We start from the raw sequence: 18054 nt of genomic DNA, 5'->3' as shown, positions 1-18054 counted from the left end.
GTCTACATTGGCAGGAGACCAGGCCTGTGGGAGAGTGGCCTTTTGCTCTCTGCCTTTGGAGGTAGTGGGGCATTAAAGAGAAGGGGCAGAAGAAATGGATGACAGCATCCCATCTGGTCATTCTCATTGTAGGCCTCGGAACTTGTAAGAAAAGATTTCACCCTGCTGGGCCTCCTATCCCCGGCCCTGGTGCCCTACCAGGATGGAAGGGAGCTGGCTTTCTAGGGGAACACATACATACAATCAGTAGCAGGCATTTGCAAGCCTACCAAGCGCTGCCTGGGTATGGAAATTACCGACAAAAGAAATTAAGAGCAGGAACCCCATGATTAGACTAATGCATTGATCAAGTCAATTCTTCTCTGTTTCACTGCCAACACACCACATATAAAAGCGTCATTAAAGAAACTCTGCTGTCTCTCCTACTAATGGTCTACAATTTGAGCATGCCCTGATGATTGACAGGCAATGCCAGGGCTGGCTGTGTTGTCTTAAAAAGCCACATCGGATCAGCGGAAGCTTAAAGCAAAGCATAAATTATAGATACACGTCTGTTTCTTTGATGATGTGAGACTCATAGGTGCATCCTACTTCCATCACACAAAGAATCACACATCCATGAGGCTCTTTTACTTTGTCACATTATATTTAAGAAAACAACAGTGAAAACATAAATGCTTCCCTTTCCCCTTCCTTCCTTCCTTTCTCTCTCCTGCTTTCTTCCTTTTTGCTTTTTTTCTTTCCCTTTCGTAAAAGGAAGGAAGGAAGGAAGGAAGGAAGGAAGGAAGGAAGGAAGGAAGGAAGGAAGGAAGGAAGGAAGGAAGGAAGGAAGGAAGGAAGGAAGAAAGAAAGAAAGAAAGAAAGAAAGAAAGAAAGAAAGAAAGAAAGAAAGAAAGAAAGAAAGAAAGAAAGAAAGAAAGAAAGAAAGAAAGAAAAGGAAGTCTGGAGGATCCCCACTTTGAGGGAATTAATTAAACATAAAATAAGTGTTTAAATGCAAAGTTCAATGCAGCAAGGATTATTGCATACCCTCTGTCTATTTGTCATTGCTGCTAACTGTTTGCTTGTTGTTGGAGGCAGGGTTACTGAATTGGAATATTCTCAGCATCTTGATCATTCAAAAACAAAGACGTTCAGAAAGTATTAACGGGGACATTTTGTGCTTCATAAATTTTATTGTCAGCTGGCGATACAATTTCCTTACTCCAAAGTTCTAAAAGTCTTTGCTGGCAAGCATGTTTGGGGTACTGTGGGAGATCTGGCAAAGGCGCAAGGAGCCACATTCCTTCAGCTGGCTCCTTCCTGTTGCTTCCGCAGGGCATGCCCAAGTCTGTAGTCTACTCTGTGGTCTCTCCAAAGTGCAGCTTTTATTTTCAGACCGGGTCAGAAGAGAATTTAGTTGTCTAGTCAAAGAAGGTCCTTCTCTAGCAATTAAAGTCACTTGAGTCCTCTCTAAAGCACACCAGACTTCAAATAAGAGTTCTGCTGCACTCTGCACTTTGAAGTCAAGGAGTTCTGGTGAGATTGTCTCATTGGAATATTGCAACAAAATAAGATGCAATATCATGCTTTGCCTTTTAAAACTCTTTACTCTTTTGTTTTGGTTTTAAAGCTGGGGCAAGCTGTATCATGTGGCAAAAGACTATTTGGGAAATCCTGACCATTCTTAGTAAAATACTCATCTTGTATCACTTCTCTTAGAGATTAGACATTTCCCTTTCCCCAAAGGTGCCAAGATCTGTAAGTTGACATAATTCTGCACAAATCACTCTGGTCGTGTAACTTAGAGTGTCCCAATCCCCCTTGGACCCTGGCCTCTGTAACTGTGCCATCACTCACTTAACTTCACCTTATCTTTAAATAAATTTAACCAGAAGGGACTTGTTCAGCTCACCACCTCTTGAGTGATGTGAATTATTTATATAGTCTTCATCCGCATTCATTAAGCTACACACAGTCAGTCAAAGTGGAGCTATTTGTTTCTTATGCATCCAGAAGGGTATGACAAATCACAAAGGCTGTGGCAAATGATAAAAACAAAACCAAGCAAAAAGACCCCCCAAAACTAAAAATTTCCCCAGGTTTAATTAGTGGCAGGTCTTTCCTGAGACTGTCCTTATCTTCTTTGGCCTTTTGGGTGTTTGGGAGATGAGCTCTATTTGAAACAAACCGCAGCTCTGAAAGGATCCCCAAGGTTTGTTGTAGGAGCCTTTTCTGCCAGGTTTCCTACCCTTTGTCCCCTATTTTCCCTAGAGCTTAGAGAACATAAATCACCCAATCAAATCTTAAAAGAAGACTTCCTTATCTGCTTTGTCAGGAACTATGTCTTAGCTGATGATTGCCACTGAATTTGATAAGGAAAAAATGGTGGGTTTAATTTAAGTAAAGACTCATCTATCCAGAAAGGTCATAGGAAAAGTGATGTTTTACAATTAAAATGAAAATGCTCTCCTTGAGGATTCAGAAGGCTCTTTTTCAGTCACTTACAGAGCCTTGGGTTACCATTATGAATTTCAGTTATTATCTTATGGCAGTGCATATATGAGAAGTTATTTAAGAATTATAGTTGTTTGCATTATGAATAAGTGGAAATCTCCTGAATTCTACTTATCTTTGCAAAGTCACAGAATTTGAAAGTTACATGGGACCTCAGTAGCCCTCTAGTTCAACCTATACCCAAAATGAATCTTCACTATAATATATTCAAGTGCCCCAGCCTGAAGATGTCCAAGAAGGGGAATCCCACCACCTCTAGCTATGGCCCATCCTTCTTTGAGAAAGCTCTGATTGTTGGGAAATTTTTCCTAATAATTTTCTGTTTTTCCCAAGGCTATTTCCTGATTCTTCCCCCTAAGGCCAAGCAGATCAAGTCTAACTAATCCCTCCTCCTTCCCAGAAAAACAAAACAAAACAAAAACAGGTCTCACCTTCCTCTCAAGACTTCTCTCCACTCTGGACTTCTGCTACTTTGTACCAAGTACTGTGCTAAGTACTGAATATCCAAAAGATCTTCACAAGATAATCCCTGCCCCAAAGTCTTGGTTCTTAAAGGTTTGACCAGCAGAGCACAAGCTCCAGGAGATCCTAACAAACTGAGAAAACATCCATTATGGACCAGAAAATAAACCATACATTCGTTGTCCTAGGAGTCCTCTAGCAAGAGCAGTGAGGCTCATTACCAGGAGAGGGGCTACCACAGCAACTCTTAAGGAGTGGCAATTTGCACCAGTGGGATACTAACAGGAAGGAATCAGGGATCTTTCCAAGCATAATGGGGATCTAGCACACACAGAGATGCTATTGGCTTTCTTGGCTGATACAACCTTTCTCTGTGAAGAAGTTGGAGGAACTTACTTCCAGAAAAGTCACAATGACATATAAGGGAAGTGCCCTGAAGAGATTTTGGAGCATGAGAAGATTTGTTCAACTGGTTCCAGGGTAACTATTCTGTAAGTGGTCTCTCAGAGTAGAGATCCAGGGGGAGGGCACGGGCAATGAATGAGGTTAAGTGACTTGCCCGGGGTCACACAGCTAGTAAGTGTTAAGTGTCTGAGGTCAAATTTGAACTCAGGTCCTTCTGAATCCAGGGCCAGTGCTTTATCCACTGTGCCACCTACCTGTCCCCTGGCCAAATTATTTTTAATTTTTGGCCCAAGCCATCTCCCCAGCAAATGAGTTTCATAAGTTAGGAGTCCCTAAAAGGGAATCAGATAAACCTGGGGTTATACTTAACATGTCCTAGTAACCTATGCATGTCTGTTGGGTGGGGGAAGAGGGAGAGAGAAAGAAAGAAAGCCTCAAGTGAGGTGAAAAGGATTCCTGAGCTATGGGCCAATGAGCCCTGGGTGAAGTGGTACTTGGGTACAGTTTTGTCCTGTGTGTTTGTCCTGTGGAGGTTGTCACCAATGGGAGCCATGAGTGAGGTGTCCAAGGCCACTGGTCTCATTGGCCGCTGTAGCCAAAAAATTGTAGGGTCAGGGCTCTGGGTCCCCTTGGTGAATCCTTGATAAGCTGGGGGCTAGAAGGAGTCCTGGCTCATAGTTCATAAATTTTATGGTAGAATTTAAGCTCCTCGAGGGCAGAAATTGTTTTTCTTTTTTGTCTTTATAAACCTATTACCTAATGCAGTACCTTGTATCCAGGAGCTACTAATAAAGTAGGTGCAATATGAAAAGGAGGTACTTTGGAAAAGTAACTCGATCATTTTACTTAAATGTATCGTGCTCAGGAAGACCCTTTATTCTAGTTTTACAGGATGTGATATAAAGGTCCATGTTAATGAAGCCTAGGCTACCTATGATTTCGTAGATCTTAATTGTGTCCCTTTTCAGGGTCTATCCTTTTTTTTGGGGGGGGGGAGGCAATTGGGGTTAAGTAACTTGCCTAAGGTCACACAGCTAGTAAGTATTAAGTGTCTGAGGCTGGATTTGAACTCAGGTCCTCCTGACTCCAGGGCCAGTGCTCTAACCACTGTGCTCTATCCACTGTGCCCTATCCACTGTGCCACCTAGCTGCCCCCAGGGTCTATCTATCTTGAAAAAATCCCATACAATTTAGTTTGCCCTTTGTGTGCTCTTCATCTATCCATGCCCTCCATCATCCAAGCCATCATTCTCTACATTTTCTACACTTCCACGAGATCCTTCCTGAAACATGACAACCATATGTAAAGATATGATGATGATGAAAATTCCTATTTACGTAACACTTTACAAAACACTTTGTTCACAGCAATTCATGAGTCAGGTACCATGAATATTGCTACCCTTATTTTGTAGATGAGGAAATTGGGGCCCAAAGAGGAAAAGCAATCTGACTATGACCAGTCAATAAACTAGCATTTATTAAGCTCCCATTTTGTGCTAAGTACTGTGTTAAGCACTAGGAATACAAAGAAAGGTAAAAAAAAAATGCAATCATATATAAATAAAATACAGACAGTATAAATTGAGATAGTCTCAGAGGGAAAATACAAAGGTTGAAGAGGTCTGGGAAAGGTTTCTTGCAAGAGATGGGAAGTTAGCTGAGGCTTAAAAGAAGGCAGGTAAGTTAAGAGGTAGAGAGGAAGAGGAAAAGCATTACAGCTGTGTGAGATAGCCAGTGACCATTCTTGTACTGGGGAGCTGAAGTATCATGTGCAGTCAACAGATAGTAAGTGTCAGACCCTAGATTCAGATACAGGTCTTTCTGATTCTGAGTCCACTACTCTTTCTCTAGAACACTGCCAGTCTCTGTAGGGAGAAATAAAACTTTGCTTTTTTATCCTGTGCCACTAGGCAAAACATGCCTCACATTCAGGGAAATTGTTCAGACTCAAAAGAAAGAAAGGTGCTCTTAACATCCATGGCTGTCACCCCTTGAACTAAGAATGATAGGGAGGAAGAAGAGAATGAGAAAGCTAAACACATACCTACCATCATTTAAGGTTGTACAGTATTTCTCATTCATAATTTCATTTCCTCCTTACAATGACCCAATGAAGAGGGTACTACAGTTTTATCTAAATATCTACAGTTATATCTAAATGAGAAAACTGAGGCTTGGAGATGTTTAGTGCTTTACCTTGTGGTCAATAATTAGCAAGAGTCAGATGCAGATTTGAACCTTTGTCTTTTCTGGCTCCAAACCTATTATGTTGTAGCTTAGAAAGAAGATTTGACATTCTCAGATTTTTGATGCAAAGGATAACCAAAAGCTTCCGAGGAGCCATTTCTCCATGGGGTATACCAATGTGATGACTGAACAGGATAATGTATTTAAAGCACTTTGTAAAAACCCTGAAGTGCTATTTAAATGTCAGCTATTTTCATTTATGTATTATTATTTCATAGAGAAGAGCATTTGGATCACATTCATTTTCCTCACTCTAAGCACTGGATTTAGAATCAGACTTCACAACCTGGCTCAGCTTCTTACTACCTGTGTGATTTTGAAAAAGTCATTTTTCCTCTCTGGGACTCAGTTTCTTCAATTGTAAGATGAAAAAATTGTACAAGATGACCTCAAAAGTCCCTCTCAGCTCTAAATATATGGTCCTGTGATCCTATTAATCTGCTAGGGAGGGGGAAGGCCTGTTGAGAACATTCAGAAGGCAGGTAAATTGGGCCTCACTTGTAAGGCAGGTAGATGTAAGTTACAAGTTTCTCCCACAATCCCTCATGTGCTTTACTTTGCCTGGGGTTTGAAACACAATATTTCACAGTAAAGCAAAAAGGTACAACACATTTGAAAATAAAAACAAAGCCTTTGTTTTAGCAAACAGAATCTACAAAGCAGAAGATTCATGTCAACAGGAAATAACTCTTAGAAGTATTTCAGAGACTGGTTCGTAACCCCAGAATTTATCAATTTAGGGGGAAAAAAAAGAAGAAGAAGAAGAACAAAAGGATACATTGGCGCACCAAATTTTCAAGAAGTGGTTTGAGGCTGTTGAATCTACAATTCAGGAGTTTTGGATTCAGTATTGAATAAATATCACATTCCCCAGGAGATAGAAACGGCTCCAAAGATATTTTCCCCAGGGTCCTGAGATCTGTAAATCGAGATAATTCTACGCATTGCTGCCCGAGTATGGAAATTACCGACAAAGGAAATTAAGAGCAGGAACCCCATGATTAGACTAATGCATTGATCAAGTCAATTCTTCTCTGTTTCACTGCCAACACAGCACATAAATAATATGTGGGCAATTACCTTGAGTAAATTATATGTGTTTTATAACCTTCTATGAACATTTTTCCTTTAAAAACAACACAACAAAAATAACCTCGAGGGAGTTGTGTCATAGGAAACACTGCATTATCTCTTGAATTCTCAGCCATAGGGAAGAAATTTGGGCAGAGATATAACTAGGCTGGGGTGATCTGAGCTGTGACCCGGTGTGCCAATATTTAGAATATACTGTTAGCAACTAAAATTCTTCATTAGCCCCCAAACAACTGAATTTAGCATTTAATTAGCAAGAAATTAATTAATTAGAATTTAACTAAATTTTCTAATTAAAAATTGTAAAAGGTAGTTAAATAAGATACGGTCATATGGCAAAGGCTTCCTCCCTCCCAATGGTTATAGCCCCAGGTGAGCTCCTCTCATGGCTACCAGGTCAACCCCTTCCTCTTTCTTTCCCTTCCTCCTCCTATAGCCTCTCCAGTTAACATATGTGATACTGTTTGTCCAATGTATGTTTTACTTCCTTCCCCAGGAGCAAAAATTTCTAGTTATTGCTTTGAATTTTGGTAAGGACAAGGCCCTGCTTAAAGGGGTATTTCAAGATCAATCTCAAGACAGTGTCACTTGTCACTGTCTCTCATGTCTCTGGGGTCACTTTGGCCTCTTCTTTTTTCTGCAGGATGTAAAGAATATTTGAGATGAAAAGAGAAGCTTTTTAAATTGCAATAACATGACTCTGGTATGATCAAAAAAGAGCTGAATTTTATAAAGTATTTTTTACTTATAAAGTGTATGCACTTTCTTATTTGATTCTCATGCCAACCTTGTGAGGTAGACAGTGCAAGCATTCATTAACTCCATTTCATACAGGAAGATTTGGGCTCAGAAAAGTTAAGTGATTTGCCAAAGGTAACCAAACTAACAATTAGTAGGACTGGGACTCAAACCCAAGTCTTTTGACTTTACATTCAGTACTTTTTCTACTATGCCTTACTATTTCTATAGGGCAATGCAGGTAAGGGGGGGGGGGTAGAAAGGGGAGGGATTACCTAGTTACCTAGATGATTATTAGTTACCTAGATGATCTCTCTCTCTCTCTCTCTCTCTCTCTCTCTCTCTCTCTCTCTCTCTCTCTCTCTCTTCCCATCTTTCCATCTCTCTTTGTGTCTCTCTTTGTCTCTTTGTTTCTGTCTCTCTTATTCTCTGTCTCTCTCTCTCCATCTCTTTTTGTGTCTCTGTGTCTCTGTCTCACACAAACACACACACACACACACACACAACTTTAGAAGGAAAGGACCTGAATGATCCAAACTGAATAACCCAAATGATCCAATCAGTCAATAAACAAGAGGTGGATGTGAGGAAGGAAGTACTTTTCAGGCCTGAGGGACAGCCTATTCAAGTGAATGGCAACTGGATATGGAGTGTCCCATGTAAGGAATAGTAAGAAGTCCAGTTTGACTAGACCACAAAGAGAATAACAGGGAACAATGTATGATAAGGCTGAAAAGGAAGGTTGGAGCCAGGTTATGAAAGGTGTTTATGTAGCCAGAGGAGTTTATGTAGCACATCTCCAAGTAGTCCTCACCATTGGCAAGCAGGAGTCACATCTGTAACTCAGACATACATCAAGTATACATCTTATTACATGACACAGAGGATGTTACAAAGTGCATGTGTCATGGATCCATGATTTTGTTGATGTAGAACAACTGGCATAGTTTATGATCTACCTATGACTTGGTAAAGATGGTAAATCTTTGGATGGGATTTAAACCTCCTTTGTCCCAACTCCATGCCCAGCAATCAATTCACTGTCCTATGCTACCTGTGACAGCACACATTGGATAAGACTACAAAATGTCTCATTGAAAATTCAACAAATCACTCCTCTTCTCTGGCCATCAGTTTTCTTTTCTGCAAAATGCAGAAAAGTGCACTGCAAAATGCAGTGAAAAGGATTCACTCTACAGAAACGCTCCAGTGTCCTACATTCTAATTCTAAGGAAAGAGTCAAGGGAAATTGCTGGGTAGAAAAGACTGGGTGAAGAGATTTCTCAACTTCTCAAGGTCTTTTGTGCTGGCAGGGTCCCCAAAGCAAAGGGCTTGAATTCAGATGTCCATTCATGTTGGGAGTAGAAAAAGCTTTTAAGGATAGAATGTGGCATTGTGTAAAACTTCTTAAACTGTGGGTTGTGACCCCATATCGTGTTGCATTGTGGTGGTCATGAAAAATTTATCAGTAAATGTTTGATTTGTATACCTATTTTATATACCCATGTACCCCAGGGTCAAGTTACAATTTCTTGGGGAAAAAGAGGTCACAAATGGAAAAAGTTTAAGTCCTGGTATAGTGGATAGAGGACCAGGCCTGGAGTCAGAAAGACTCATCTTCCTGAGTTCAAATCTAGCCTCAGACACTTACTAGCTGTGTGGCCCTGGGCAAGTCACTTAATCCTATTTTACCTTAGTTTCCTCATCTGTAAAAATTAGCTGGGGGCAGCTAGGTGGCAAAGTGGATAAAGCACTGGCCCTGGATTCAGGAGGACCTGAGTTCAAATCCAGCCTCAGACACTTGACACTTACTAGCTGTGTGACCCTGGGCAAATAACTTAACCCTCATTGCCCTGGGGAAAAAAAAAAAGAGCTGAAGAAGGAAATGGCAACCACTCTAGTATCTTTGCCAAGAAAATTCCAAATGGGGTCATGAAGAGTCAGACATGACTGAAATTACTAAACAACAACAAAGCATATGCTCCTTTGTCTTTTCTTTTTCTTCCTAGTACATCTCTTCCACATACTCCCTCATTCTGGGAAGAAGAAATTCTCCTTCCTTGGGAGATACAACCAGCCTCCTGCTAGAACCTGAATCTGGCTTTGGTTTGAGCATTTGATAGTAGAATTCTTTGTTTTCCTCCTTTCCAAATCTTTCAACTTTTCAGTAAGCAAATATATGATTTAAATTTTACCTCTGTGGGGCTTGGCTTCTCCCTTACCAACCATACTCTCCTTCCCTATACAAGGTGTCTTCCTGACTTCATTGGGAAGGAGACCTGAACTAAATCTCCCACTTCTTTCTCTGCCTCTTCTGGCTGAGTGCACCAAAGTGTAAAAATCTTGATTTAAGTATTTTTGTATTCAAAGATCATACGCAAGTGTTCATTTGAAGGTTCAGTGGCATTTTGAAATGAGAACATCATATATAAAGATGTCAGAGATGGAGCCTCCCACCGTGAGGTTGAAAGAGAGAGAGGAACAAAATGAATAGAAGAGTTTCTAGGTTCCAAGGAATTTTAACATCTCATTACTTAGATTACCCTACATATAATTTTCCAATATTTGATATTATAGACTTTTGAAGGTATTGGTTAAAATTACTTCAAGCCTGACATCAATTTAGTCTTATTCATTATCTAGCTAAAATAAAACCTTAAGAATAACTGATTAGAGTAAGTAAGCAATTTTCTGATAAATGCAAATTTCCAAATGGCTCCTAAGAAGAGCTTGCTACAGATGAAAATAGGACGGCTAGTGTTTGCCAGACTTCCACATGACATGGATTCAGGCAGTCTGCAGGATCTCATGCTCAGGGCCAGGCAGCCTTTCCCCAGCAGTCTCTGTGCCTTTGTAACATGGCCCCATGCTCCTGACTCCCTCTGCCTAATGATGATGATGGCAATATTATCATTTCCTGCATTCATTGCTTTGATAGGTACTCACATCTTTTTGTTAGTCTAATGAACCATGTGATAAATATGTAGTTGTCAGCCTGAGGTGCATGGTGAGCTGGAAGAGATGCATCTACACATCTGATCTCATGTCTCCCCAGTTTCCATCTTTCCTGAGACACAGTGACGGGGCTTGTCTGCTTACCCTTATTCTAAGCATTACAGTGCCACCAACCAGCTAACTGGGTAACCTGTTGACTGAATCCATGTGGACCCATTTACTCAAATGTTTAGGTCAAAATATTTTTTTTCCCTTGGTCTATATAGCAGAGGAAAATTATTTCTAAAATTCAGATGCTCATATTTCTGAGCAGAGTTGTTTAAGTAGTGAAAACATTTAAAAAGTTTATCATCATTTATTGTAGGGGTTGGCTCTTAACCTGAAATCTGTGAAAGATAGATAGATAGATAGATAGATAGATAGATAGATAGATAGATAGATAGATAGATAGATAGATAGATGGATGGATGGATGGATGGATAGATGGATGATAGATAGATGTAGATTGTGTATATATGTAGATATAGATGTTTCTATATACATACACACACATATATATACATATATACATACATATGGGGCAGCTAAGTGGTGAAGTGGATAGATTGTTGGGCTGGGAGTCAGGAAGATTTCTCTTCCTGAGTTCAAATCTGGCCTCAGACACTTACTACCTACATGATCTTGGGCAAATCACTTAACCCTGTTTGCCTTGGTTTCCTCATCTGCAAAATGAGCTAAAGGAGGAAATAATAAATTACTCTATTATCTTTGACCAAAAAAAAAAAAGAAAAAAGGGATCACAAAGAGTTGGATGTGACTGGAAAATAACCGAACAAAAAAAATACATACTTATACATATATGCATATATATGTGAATATATGTATATATAGCTAGATAGCTCTATTTCAATATAATTGGCTTCATTTGTAATCCTTTGTATTTTATTTCATGCATTTAAAAACATTATTCTGGGGAGGGGTCCATAGACTTCACCAGATTGCCAAAGTGGTCTACAACACAAAACACATTAAGAATCTCTGATTTGTTGAGTGTCTACTACGTTCTAAGACATAGGACTTAGTTGTGTTATATGGCTTAGGCAGGGTAAGCTCTATATACTGATAGAACGGGTTTTTGCATTTGTAAAGTTGGGTTCAAAGAAAGTCTCAAATTGCCCTCAAATAATTTCCAATTGCCTAGGAAATTCCCTAATACTTCCATCAAAAAATTATTATTATTATTAATTGTTATCACCAGCATTTACCTAATGATTTAATATTTGTAAATAGCTTTCCACATATTATTTTATTTAATTTTCTCAATGACCATGTGAGGTAAGTGCTATTATTAGACACATTTTACTAATGAATAAATTGGAATTCAAAGAGGTAAAGTAATTTTCCCAGGGTCACACTGCTAATAAGTACCCAAGACAAGATTTGAACCCAGGTCTTTCTTCTTGACTCAAGTCCAATGCTTTATCTATGATTTCTCCCCACTTTAAGCTAAGATATTATATCTAGAAGGCCCGTGAAAAAGTTTCTTCCAAGAGATTTTTGGGAACAACAAAATTAGGTCATTCTATTATCCATTCTGTATGAATTGTCCCTTTTCTGAGAGTACATAAATATCAGATTTAATTTATATTGCTTGTAGGTGTTTGTGTGGGGAGGAAAGGCTAGTAGTAATCTCTCCTTCAATAAATTCAGTTAGTCAACCAGCAAGCATTTATCATACACTTACTATGTGCCAGGTATTGTACTAAATGCTGGGGGAACAAAGAATGGCAAAAATATGGACCCTTTTCCCAAATAGTTTACCTTCCAGGGCAGCTAGGTGGCGCAGTGGATAGAGCACCAGCCCTGGATTCAGGAGGAACTGAGTTCAAATCCGACCTCAGACACTTAACACTTACTAGCTGTGTGACCCTGGGCAAGTCACTTAACCCCAATTGCCTCACTAAAAAAAAATAAATAGTTTACCTTCCAATGGGGAGAAATGTTTATAAACAGAGATTTATAGAGAGTCCCTAGAAAGTACTCTGAGAAGGGAAAGTTCTAGTACCTGGAAGGGATGAGAAAGGCCTCCTGGAATGGGTGAGATTTGACCTGATTCTTGAAGGAAGATGGGGAAACTGACGAGTGGAGATGAAGTGTTAGAGTATCCTAAGCCTGGGGACAGTGAATGCACAGGTGCAGAGACCAAGACAAAGTATTATGTTCAAGGAATGACAAGTAGGCCAATGTTGCTGGAATATAGAATGCATGGAGGAGAGTCAAGTGTAAGAAGATTGGAAAGGTAGGGAGGGTCCAGGTTATGCAGGAAGAATGGATTGGAGTGAGGAAAAACATGAGGAAGGGAGACCAATTAGAAGGCTATTGCAATATTCCGTTCTAGGAAATAGGTGAAAGGGTCTTGAACTAGGATGGTGATCATGCAAGTAAAGAGAAGCAGACGTTTACAAAAGATATTGTAAAAATAGCAATGATAGGTCTTAGTCATGAATTATAGAATGAGTGTGGTTGACGAGCAGAGAATAACATTGAAGTTTGGGGTCTGAGTTGGACATTTGATACTGGGTGTCCTATATGACATCCAAACTCAACATGTCCAAAGAGAACTCATTATCTTTTCCCTAAAATGTCTCTTCTTAATTCTATTACTTGATGAGAGCACCACCATCCTTCTAGTTGCCCAAGCTTATAACTTTGGTGTAATACTTACTTCTCACTTCCTTTGACCCCACATATCCAATCAATGGCCAGGCCTCTTGCTTCTATTGTCATATCTCTTGTATATATCCCTTCTCCACTCACCCAGCAACCACCCTAGTGTGGGCTCTTAGCAACACTTCCATGGACTACTGCAATAGCCTGCTGGCTGGTATTCCTGCCTCAGCTCTCTTCATTCCAATCCAACCTCCACTCAGTTTCCAAATTGATCTTCCTAAAGTACAGATCTGACTGTGTCATTTCTTTAACCCTTCTCTACCCCCAATTCAATATATTCCAATGACTTCTCAATGACTCTAAGATCAAATATAAAAATCTCTATTTGGAGTTCAAAGACTTTCCCAAGATGACCTCTTCCTACCTTTTCAGTCTTCACTCTCTCCATGTACTCTGATACATTGACACTGACCTTTTTGTTATTTCTCACACATGATAGATACTCCATTACCTGACTGTACTTTTTCACTGGATATTCCCCATTTCTGAAATGTTTTCCCTCCTCACATATATTTCCTGGCCTTTCTCAGTTTCTTTCATGACTCAGTTCAAATCCTACCTTCTCCAAGAGGTTTTTCCCAATCCCCCTCATTGCTAGTACCTTCTCTCAGATATTACCTCCCATTTACAATGTATATATTGTGTATGTACATAAGTATTTGCATCTTTTCTTCCCTATTAGAAGGACTGTGAGTTCTGTGAGAACAGGTGCCATGTTTTTGCCTTTCCAATCTTCTTACATTTTATTCTCCTCCATGTATTCTGTATTCCAGCAACACTGGACTTCTTGGCATTCCTTGAACATGATGCTTTGTCTTGGTCTCTGCACCTGTGTACTCACTGTCCCCATGCTTAAGATTCTCTATTACCTCATCCCACCCCTCAATTTATTTGTATCTCAGACCTAGAACAATACCTGATACTTAGCAGGCACTTAATAAATGTTCACTGACTGACTGACTAGGTGACTGGGAGGATGTTGGTATTCTCCAGAATAATGAGGAAGTTTGGAAGAGGAGTGAGTTTGGGGAAAAGATAGTTAATTCTGTTTTGGACATTTCAAGTTTGAGAAACCTGTGGGGCTTTCAATTTGAGATTTTCAAAAGGCAATTGGTAATGCAGAATTGGAGCTCAGGAGACAGGTTAGAGCTGGATATATAGATGCAATCGTATAATCATTGAACTCATAAGAGGTAAAGAGATCACCAAGTGAGACAGTATAGAAGGAAAAGGGAAGAGAGCCCAAGACAGAACTTTAAGAAACAGAGTTACAGTTAGTAGGCATGACATGGATGAAGAACAAGCAAAGGAAACTGAGAAGTCTCAGCCAGGAAAACTGGAGAAAGGAGCTTCATGAAAACCTAGTGAGGAAATTGTACCAGAAAAAAAAATATGATTAACAGTGACAAATACTACAGAGAGGTCAAGAAAGATCAGGACTGAGAAAAGGCCATTAGATTTGGCAATTAGTGAATTATGGGTAACTCTGGAGAGGGAAATTTCAATTGGATAATGGGGTCAGAGAGCTTAGAAGAGAGTGAGAGGAGAAGTGAATAAACTCACTGTAGACAGCTTTCTCATGGAATTTAGCAGCAAAGGAGAAAAAAAGATAAACTGGTGGGCATGGCAGGATCAAACAAGGATTTTTTGAGAGTGGGGAAGACATGGGAATGTTTGAAGGCAGCAGGGAAGGATCCAATAGACAGAAGAGACTGAGTATAATAAAGAAAGTGGGTATGATAGTTGTGGCAATCTGCTGGGGGTGGGAGTGGGGTGTGGAATCAAGAGTGTACTTGTAGGGATTGGTTATAGCCAAGAGAAGGGTCACCACTTCATCCAAGACAAGAGTGGAGGAGATAGTTGGGGGAAGAAGTCTTAAAAACTGTGAGTTTAAGAGAAGGAGAAATGGGTAAGTTCTCTGTAAATGGCCTCATTTGGTTTTGGGGGGGGGGTTTCTGTGAAGTATAAGACAAATTCCTCATTTCAGGGGGTAGGGGAAGTGGGTGCTATGTGAGTCTAGAGGAGAGAGAAAATTGATTAGGGAGGAATAGAATGTTTGCCTTGCTGCAGCAAGGATGCAGTTGAGATTGGATAGCAGTTTCATTATATTCTTTAGCAGCACAGGAATAGAAGAATAGGAAAATGGTGGGAGTAATTCGGGGCTAGAGCTTGGCAAGGTGAATGAATCAGGAAATAAGAGATTTGAAGGTGAAGAATAAAGCAATGTTGAACTGATTCTCCAAAGGGTTGAGATGGAAAGACAGGACAATATAGCTAGTGCAGAAGTGATACCCTACAAAAGAGCCCAGCAGTGAAGGAAATGGAGTTCATAGGGAAGAAGAAAAGCGAGGTCAGAATGATAAGAGATTATGATAAGATAAAGCAATTTTGGAGTTCATGGACAAGGACGTAGGTCAGAAATGGGAAAGAAAGTCAGTGAGCCAAACACTGAACTCACTGAAGAAAGGGGAAAAGCGGCCTGGGAATCAATAGATAACAACCAACAGCAACTAGATAGGGATATAAGTTTGGATAGAGCAAACCGCAAAGGAGAGGCTGCTTATTGAGGATGGTAGAGGGAGAGTCTAGAAGCAGCAATGAACAACAAAGGAATATCTTGATTCTCTTACTGTGACTGGTGAATTGGAAGAAGAGAGGAGGGTATGAGAGAAAAAAATATCTAGTAGTGGAAAGGAAAGCAGTGTTATCAGGAGGGAGCCAAGTTTCAGTGAAAGTCAGAAGATGGATGGAATGAGAAAGGAAGAATTCTGAAATGAAAGGACATTCATCTATTGTGGAGTATTCTCAAAGAAACAGTGGAAAGGGTATATAGACCTAGAATGGGAAATGACAGGAGGCATAGGTTGGGTGGGAGTATGTAGGCATAAGAGAACAGCAAGTTAGAGATAAGGAATGAAGGCCTTGAGGGGTTCAGAATCACTGAGATGAACTATGCTGGAGAGCAGTTTGGAATGATGCCCAAAGGGCTATCAAACTGTGCATAGCCTTTAATCCAGCAATACCACTACTAGGTCTATATCCCAAAGACATGACAGAAAAGAGGTGGCATAGTGGATGGAGCACCGGCCCTGGAGTCAGGAGTACCTGAGTTCAAATCCAGCCTCAGACACATGACACTTACTAGCTGTGTGACCCTGAGCAAGTCACTTAACCCCAATTGTCTCACTAAAAAAAAAAAAGAGGTAGGGGATGACCTATTTGTACAAAAATATTTCTAATAGCTCTTTTTGTGGTGGCTAAGAATTGGAAATCAAAGAGGTGCCCATCAAATGGGGAACAGCTAAACAAGCTGTGGTATATGATTGTAATGAAATATTATTGTGCTATAAGAAATGAAAAGCAGGATGATTTTGGAAAAACCTGGAAAGACTTATATGAACTGATGCATAGTGAAATGAACATAACCAGGAGAATGTTGTACACAGTAACAGCAATATTGTTAGATGAAGACTTGTAAATGACTTAGCTAGTGTCAGCAATACAATGATCAAAGATCTATGTGTATCTATGTGCACAGCATGTGGGAATTCACTGCCCACCTCCTGCTTCAGTGGCCATCATGCCCCAAGTTCATCTTCAGAGCCACACCATCCTCTGGAGACAAGAATTATTCCATTATCTGGCAGCTAGGTGGCATAGTGGATAGACCACTGGCCCTGAAGTTGGAATTACCTGAGTTTAAATCTTGCCTCAGACACTAGCTGTGTGACCCTGGGCAAGTCACTTAACCCCAATTGCCTTTATTTTGGGGAGGGAGGGGGAGCAATGAGGGTTAAGTGACTTGCCTAGGGTCACACAGGTGGTGTCAGGTGTCTGAGGCTGGATTTGAACTCAGGTGCTCTGAATCCAGGGCCAGTGCTTTATCTACTGTGCCACCTAGCTGCCCCTATAAGGAATAATTGTTGTTGTTTGTCCTTTTTTATTATTATTCTTATTCTGTAGGTCAATGAGGGTTAAGTGACTTGCCCAGGGTCACACAGCTAGTAAGTCCCAATTACCTGTAAAAAAAAATCCTGGGCCATCTCCAGTCATCCAGAGGATGGTGTGGCTCTGAAGATGAACTTGGGGCATGATGGCCACTGAAGCAGGAGGTGGGCAGTGAATTCCCACATGCTGTGCTATAGAGAGGCCAGTAGGGAGACATAACAAAGGAGGATGTTCAGCAGGACTCTAACCAAAGGAAAAGGAGACAAGTGAGATTAGTATTGGATAACAATATCCTTCTGGGGGGCAGCTAGGTGGCGCAGTGGATAGAGCACCGGCCCTGGAGTCAGGAGTACCTGAGTTCAAATCCGGCCTCTGACACTTGACACTTACTAGCTATGTGATCCTGGGCAAGTCACTTAACCCCCATTGCCCTGCAAAAAATAAAATAAAATAAAAACAATATCCTTCTGGTCATTCTGATTTGAAACATGTGTCATCTTTAATGCTTCACTCTCATTCATCCCCCAAATCCAATCAGTTATCAAGTCCCATTGACTCCACCTCTTCAACATCTCTTGCTTCTGTCCCCTTTTAGCCATTTACAACATACCAGCCTAGTTCAGGCTCTGACCTCTTGCCTAGACAACAGAACATAAGTTCCTGACACATAGTAGGTGCTTAAGAAATTACTTATTGACTGACTATTGCAATAAACTTTTTTTTTGCTTGTTTGTTTTTGTTTTGTTTTGTTTTTGTGGGGCCAGTGGAGATTAAGTGACTTGCCCAGCTAGTAAGTGTCAAGTGTCTGAGGCCAGATTTGAACTCAGGTACTCCTGAATCCAGGGCCAGTGTTTTATCCACTGTGCCACCTAGCTTCCCCTGCAATAACCTCTTAATTGTTCTTTCTGCCTCTGGTGCGTTCACTTTCCAGTCCATCCTCTATACGGCTGCCAGATTAATTTTCCTAAAGCACAGGCT

Source organism: Dromiciops gliroides, chromosome 2 (genome assembly GCF_019393635.1).
Source record: "Dromiciops gliroides isolate mDroGli1 chromosome 2, mDroGli1.pri, whole genome shotgun sequence".
In the NCBI taxonomy this organism is placed as follows: domain Eukaryota; kingdom Metazoa; phylum Chordata; class Mammalia; order Microbiotheria; family Microbiotheriidae; genus Dromiciops; species Dromiciops gliroides.
Note: the sequence above shows the minus strand (reverse complement) of the source record.